Below are 7,701 nucleotides of genomic sequence, written 5' to 3' on the forward strand. Positions count from 1 at the left end.
ACTCGGGCCCTAAAAACAGCAGTTAGAAAAATGGAGCGCAGCTGTAAGAAAACAAAACTAGAAGTATTTCGCATTTCGTGGAGAGAGAAAATGACTGAGTACAGAAAGGCCTTAAAAACTGCTAGATCTGCCTATTTTTCAAAACTTTTAGAAGAAAATAAACACAACCCTAGGTATTTATTTGATACAGTGGCTAAATTAACAAGAAATAAAGCTTCAACTTCTGATGTTTCCAAAGAGCACAGCAGTAATGACTTTATGAACTTCTTTACTTGCAAATTGATAATATTAGAGAAAAAATTATAACCATGCAACCGTCTACTACAGTCTTGTGTCAGACAGTGCATTGTAGTGCCCCTAAAGAAAAATTCAATTCATTTACTGCTTTAGGAGAGGAAGAATTGTCTAAACTTGTTAAATCATCAAAATCATCCACATGTATGTTAGACCCTATACCGACTAAGCTATTGAAAGAGATGCTTCCAGAGGTCATAGATCCTCTTCTTAATATTGTTAATTCATCTTTATCACTAGGATACGTACCAAAAACCTTTAAGCTGGCTGTTATTAAACCTCTTATTAAAAAACCACAACTTGATCCTAGAGAATTAGTCAATTACAGGCTGATCTCAAATCTCACTTTTCTGTCAAAAATACTAGAAAAGGCAGTTTCACAACAACTATGCTCCTTTTTAGAAAGAAATAGTATCTGTGAAGATTTCCAGTCAGGATTTAGACCATACCATAGTACTGAGACTGCTCTCATTAGAGTTACTAATGATTTGCTCTTATCATCAGATCGTGGTTGTATCTCTCTATTAGTGTTACTGGATCTTAGTGCTGCATTTGACACTATTGATCACAATATTCTTCTAAACAGACTCGAAAATTATGTTGGCATTAGTGGAATTGCATTGGTATGGTTCAAATCATACTTATCTGACCGTTATCAGTTTGTAGTAGTAAATGATGAGATGTCATATCGATCACAAGTTCAATATGGAGTACCGCAAGGCTCAGTACTAGGACCATTGCTTTTTACTCTGTACATGCTACCCTTGGGAGATATCATTAGGAAGCATGGCATTAGTTTTCATTGTTACGCTGATGATACTCAGCTCTATATTTCTTTGCGCCCTGACGAAAATCACCAATTCACTAAATTAACAGAATGTATAGCTGATATAAAAAACTGGATGACCAGTAATTTCCTACTACTAAATTCAGGAAAAACAGAGATTCTAATTTTTGGACCGAAAACTTCTTCACGCAATAATCTAGAATACTGTCTAACACTTGATGGCTGCTCTGTTAAGTCTTCGTCGTCAGCTAGGAACCTGGGTGTGCTCTTTGATACCAATCTTTCATTTGAAGGCCATGTTACTAGCATCTGTAAAACTGCATTCTTCCATCTTAAAAATATATCTAAACTATGACATGTGCTCTCAATGAAAAATGCAGAACAGTTAGTTCATGCGTTTATGACCTCAAGGCTAGACTACTGTAACGCTCTACTGGGTGGTTGTTCTGCTCGCTTGATAAATAAACTACAGCTCGTACAAAATGCAGCAGCTAGAGTTCTTACTAGAACTAGGAAGTATGACCATATTAGCCCAGTTCTGTCATCACTGCATTGGCTTCCTGTTAAACATCGTATATATTTTAAAATCTTGCTAATTACTTACAAAGCACTAAATGGTTTAGCTCCCCAGTACCTAAGTGAGCTCTTAATACATTATAGTCCCTCACGTTTATTGCGATCTCAGAATTCAGGCCAGCTGATAATACCTAGAATATCAAAATCAACTGCAGGCGGTAGATCCTTCTCTTATTTGGCACCTAAACTCTGGAACAATCTTCCTAGCATTGTTCGGGATGCAGACACACTCTGTCAGTTTAAATCTAGACTAAAAACGCATCTCTTTAACCTGGCATACACATAACACATTATCAATTTATATTTTCAAATCTGTTAAAGGATTATTAGGCTGCATAAATTAGGTCAGCCGGAACCGGGAACACTTCCTATAACACCAGATGTACTCGTTACATCAGAAAAAAAATGGCATCTACGCTAATATTAGTCTTTCTGTTTATCCCGAGGTTTACCGTAGTCAACCGGATCCGGGCCGTATCCAGCTGAGACCAAGGACCGGTGCCATAACACGACCACAACGCAGCCCTGAAGTATCAGCAGAGATCGAGTCAACTAGATTATCCATTGTGAAGACATCATCAACACGACAGCTAGTGCCACAGTTCCTCAACAGACCGCCCATCCCGGCGTGATGAATACGATCCTCAACTGGACACGTCCACAACGCAGCCCTGAAGTATCAGCAGAGATCGAGCCAACTGGATAATCCATTGTGAAGGCCTCATCGACACGACAGCCAGTAGCACACTTCCTCAACAGACCGTCCATACCGGCGTGATGAATACGATCCTCAACTGGATGGAACTGAAATAAATACTTTGATTGCTGCGATCCTATCGGACTTATGATAGCAACCTATTTGCCACTTGTTTGCCACCTGATGTCACCTGATGGAGTTTGGGTTCCTTGCCGCTGTCGCCTTTGGCTTGCTTAGTTGGGGACACTTGACATTTGATATTCAATAGTATTCTTGACATTTATTCAACAGTGCTTTGATCTGCCTGCATTGACACTATTATTTAAGAGCTGCTGTGCAGCCAAATTATGTACCAGTTATCAATGTAAAGCTGCTTTGACACAATCTGCATTGTAAAAAGCGCTATATAAATAAAGGTGACTTGACTTGACTTGACATGTTTCATAATTTCATAACTGCATTCATTTGGTAGCCTACTCTCAAATCACAAAACAGAGCAAAACCAACTGCTTGATTGTTTATATCACCAATATTGTCACAGATCCCTTGTCTCCTGGACTCCAATTCCCATGTTCCTCCTGTTCTCCACACCTGCACTCACTTCCCTCGTCATCTCCCCATCATCACAGATCATCATCACCTGGACTTAATCATCAGCACTCCCTATATATATGGACTCACTCCCTTCACTCCTTGTCTCTTCTAAATGTTAGTTATATGTGTGTATGTGCTTCAGTTCCTTGGTTGTGATTAAAAGACCCATCTTTGTGGATTTCCGTGTACGCATCATCTCTACTGCATACTGCATACGTAACAAATATCACAATGATATCTATACTATTGTCAATATTCTAAAATGTTAAATATGGACAATTAAGCATTAACATCATGAAACTGTGAATCGTAAAATGCACTATACAAAAATATTGAGTTTAATCATGAATGTCTGCTTTTCAATAGTCATTTATAGTCATAGATTCTTGCTGTATGCAAATATGTTATGAAACATTCACCTTCTTATCTCACAGGAAACCGAGACTTCCACCACGCAGACCAACTCTTATTCATGGAGGACCTCCAAAACGATATCGTCTACATACAGAGAGAAAAGTGCTTGAAGATCATGGAAAAGTCAGAAAATGGACTTATGGGATAAAAGACACCAGTAAACGAAAGAAAATTGTGACTGGTGCTGGCAAGACGACTCTCATCAACACCATGGTCAACTACTTACTGGAGGTGAAGTTTGAGGAAGAACTATGGTATGAAATCACAGGAGAAGCAGCCAGAGACCAATCAGAATCACAAACATCTGAAATCACCATGTATGAGGTCTGTCCTGTAAAGAATCCTTTATCTCTCACCATCATCGATACTCCAGGATACGGAGACACTAGAGGACTGGAAAAAGATCTGGAAGTTGCTGAGATTTATCCATGCTGTTTCAGTGCAATGATGAGATTGATGCTGTGTGTTTTGTGACTCAAGCGTCTAAGAATCGTCTCTCAGACAGACAGCATTACATTATCAGTTCAATTCTGTCTTTATTTGGAAAAGACTTTGTGAAAAATATTGTGTTTTTAATCACACACTATATTGTTTTTGTAATATGAGCGTCACATTAAAGATGTCTTGGAAACTTTTTGTCATGCCTTTATGAATTACTTTTACATAGGCCACATTCACACTGTCTGTTTTTGGGATTGACAACCGCATTTACTCACATGTGTGAGTCTAGAAATGTCCTGTTCACACAGCAACTTACAGTAGCATCTCAAACACTGTCTGTATGAATGTGCAATGTGAGTCAAGCCAGTATTCTCTTACTGGTAACCAACAACAGTGACCAGCATAATAATAAAGATGGAGATGTCCATCAAACTGAAAAGCCTTATCGCTTTTGACACGACAAAAGACCAACTGAACCGTGAGTTCATCCACCAAAACTTCATTAACCCACAGCAGTATCAATGTAAATGTGCCAGCTGGAGTCTTAAACCATTGCACTCGCGTCTCAAGTAAAATAATCGTAAATAACTGTACCCTGTAAATAACCGTACTGCATGTGAACTTAACCGCATTAGGGACTCAGATACAGAACTGACTACCGTATTCTGCTGCTGTGTGAATGTGGCCATAAAAATTGCTGTAAAAAAAAAGTCAAAATTTGACAGTAGCATATAGTTTTCCATTAAAACAGTAATATACCATAGAAAACAATGCATTCTGGGTAATTGTGATGAGCAGGGCGGACAAGAGCTGTGAGGGAACGGCGCGAGTGATAACGAGCGTCAGCTGCGTGTTGCACCGGTCTCGTATCTCTCACGGAGGAGCTCCGGAAGCATAAAAGGAGGAGCGACAACAGTGAAGAATGAGAGAGGACCAGGCCTGGATTTATTTTATGGTTTTATTATGTTTGTGTGGCCGGCAGATGTCCGTGAGGGACTGCCAGCATTTTACTTTTGATTTGTTGTTTATTTTGAATGTTAATATTAAGTTATGTTTAATGTTCGCCGGTTCCCGCCTCCTCCTTCCCCTATCAACAAACTTGACTACAGTGTTATTTGTTATTTTCCAGCCAGCAGTCAAATAAACACTAATGTTAAGAAGCCAAAGGTCAAACACACAACTAATCTCCATCATGGTAACATCAAATTAAACAATAAATCATCAACATCTAAACCTCTGTGAATTCTCAATAAGAGCTTCTGTAGACATATGAAAGAAATAAAGTCAGTCTGGTTAGTAACAAGTAAAGCTGGTAATGTTGTTTGTAGAGTTGTTTAATCAAGTCACCTTTATTTATACAGTACTTTTAACAATGCAGATTGTTTCAAAGCAGTGTTACAGTGATAACATGAATATAATTTTGTCTGTACAGAAGCTGTAGAAAAATAGCGACAGCGGCAAGGAACCCAAACACACAAATGGAGAAAAAAACGTTGGGAGAAACCAGGGGCCAGCTCTCCTCTGGCCAACAGTGAACAGTGCTTGATTATGATTCAGGCAGCATTACAGGTCATAAATCAGATTGGGATCGCAACAGGGGGGTTGTGGTAGTAAGTAAAGTAATGTGTCTTACAAGTTACCATAAGTGCCTGTTATTAACCATACTTGTCCATAAGTACAACATAGCTACAGTGTACGTACCATTAGTAAGTACAGTAATGTGTCTGTTAGTTTCCATATACGGACACTATATGTAAGTGCCTGTTATTACCCAACAGTACAAAGTAGTTACCATGTATGTACCATTGGAAAGTACAGCAGTGTTTCTTATTAGTTTCCATGTACATACATGTCAGGTAAGTACCTTGTGTTACCACTCTTTTACCTTATCTACAGTATAATTACTATATATGTAACAGGAAAGTACACGTACTGTAAAATAAAGTGCTACCGATGAGGTAGCTGTTGCGGAAAAAAAACGAACAATAATACCAGTCACAGCAGCAATCGTTCTCCCTTCCGCCATATTTAAAGTTTACGGCCCATCCATCTCAGGAACTTGGGTATCCAAATTATCCTCGAGCTTCCCAATGGTAAATATGATTTGAGATTGCATTTATGGCCAATTTTTACCTAGTGAACTTGTATTTGCGATAATTCTGATAGCAGGTGAGGGCAAGTCCTTAGAGGTGTTTTAAAGATGGCCGCCGATTGAAATGACTTGCCTTAAGGGACTTTGGCTATAGTGTGATTTTGATGTTTAGCGTAGACCTTTTAAATGGTAGATGAGTTAATGTTGTCCTTTCCAAATGGTATAAATGATGCCTACGCAAAGGACTTTGAAATAATACAAATAGAAAAGAAATTTGCTTTGTATTGAAATGCATACATAAACACAATTTATTGTGCAAATATTTTAATATTATTCATGTCATTCTACCTTGTGCACTATTGGTTTAAAAAGTCAAAGGAAATCATGCAATTTATTTATTTTTATTTTAGTTTAATGTGAATAAAGTATTTCTTAATGTCCATATTGTCAAGTTTATACTGTATGACATGAACAAAAAAGGAGAAATAAATGGAAAAAATAATATTTGTGAAATATGTTAGAGCATGCATAAAACCTACATTTCACAGGCTTGAACTAAACAGGCTTATAACGCTATTAATATTATTCTGTATTATTATTCTAACTTTGAAATCGGCTACAACAGTTTATGACCTGAAGTGTCTATTAAATAATGAGAATGTAAGAAGTAATTTTATAATTATCACATGAAGTTCCTGCAGTATTACTGTGTTTGTTCAGTGTTTTACTACTGATGTTCAACAGTAATTTTTCAACTTCGCTTTCATAACCTATTTTTCTAAATATTTGATAAAAAGAAAATGTATAGACATATTTATAATAAAAACAGGTTTTCTGCAGACTATGGACAGTACGCTAATGACAGCATTCAACTTCTCTGTATCTTGTGTTTAAGATTTAGGTGTGTTAATCATCTGTGTGTTTACTTCAAAAGAACAGCGCTGGTTGAAATTAGCTTTTGAAAACAAGAGTGACAGTTTTTGTCAATAAACATAATCAAAATTAACAATAATTTAATATTAATAATGTAATATGAGTCTTATAAAATTACTTGAAATGCCCATTCCTGAGACCCTTTAAGCTAATGAAAACATTGTTTACACTTACTATGGTGTCCTTGTTAGATTGCAATTAATGAAGTACTGAGTAAAATAAATTAACAACGTGTTTACTATAGGGTTCGGTTGCATGTAATAATGCAACTAATATACTATAATAATTACTTGCAATTTACAAGGACACTGTAAAAGTGTAAAGTGTAACTAAAACATCTGTCAGAACATTCATTACAATTTTCAGGGATTTTGATTATGGCAAAAGAGCAGCAGTGAATCTTTCTTAACACTTTGTTCTTGTGTTGTGTGTGTCATTTTTCTGCTGCTGGAAGATCTTCCCATTAGGCTGGACTTTCCATGTTAAGCCCACGTCCATACTCTGCTCCTTAAGGATCTGATTAATGTGGAGATGAGATTTCATCAGTGGTTAGTGAACGAGATCAATAATGAGTGACATGCAGCAGAGCAATGGTTCATCTGACCTTCTCTTCTACAGCCGCCATCACTGCAGATTCATTCAGATGTCCGGATGATTTCACTGCCACTCGCACAAGGTGCATTTTCTTCCTTTTAGCTTACAGAAAAATACACATACTTAAAATAATAATTAAGAGAACAGCATTTGTTGTCAGACGAACTGACACTGTAAAAAAAATATTTACAATATACAGTATTCTTGATTATTAACTGTAATTCATTGCTTTTTTACAGTAATTTTCTGTATTATGGTAGAAAATTACCTGAAAATGAT

General features: G+C 37.1%; 1 pseudogene; it reads left to right on the top strand.

The window, feature by feature from the left end:
* The first annotated feature begins 3,341 nt into the window (after window positions 1-3,341).
* LOC125263971 lies at window positions 3,342-3,967 on the top strand (annotated as a pseudogene).
* The last annotated feature ends 3,734 nt before the right edge of the window (window positions 3,968-7,701 follow it).

Source organism: Megalobrama amblycephala, linkage group LG3 (assembly GCF_018812025.1).
Source record: "Megalobrama amblycephala isolate DHTTF-2021 linkage group LG3, ASM1881202v1, whole genome shotgun sequence".
NCBI classification, from domain to species: domain Eukaryota; kingdom Metazoa; phylum Chordata; class Actinopteri; order Cypriniformes; family Xenocyprididae; genus Megalobrama; species Megalobrama amblycephala.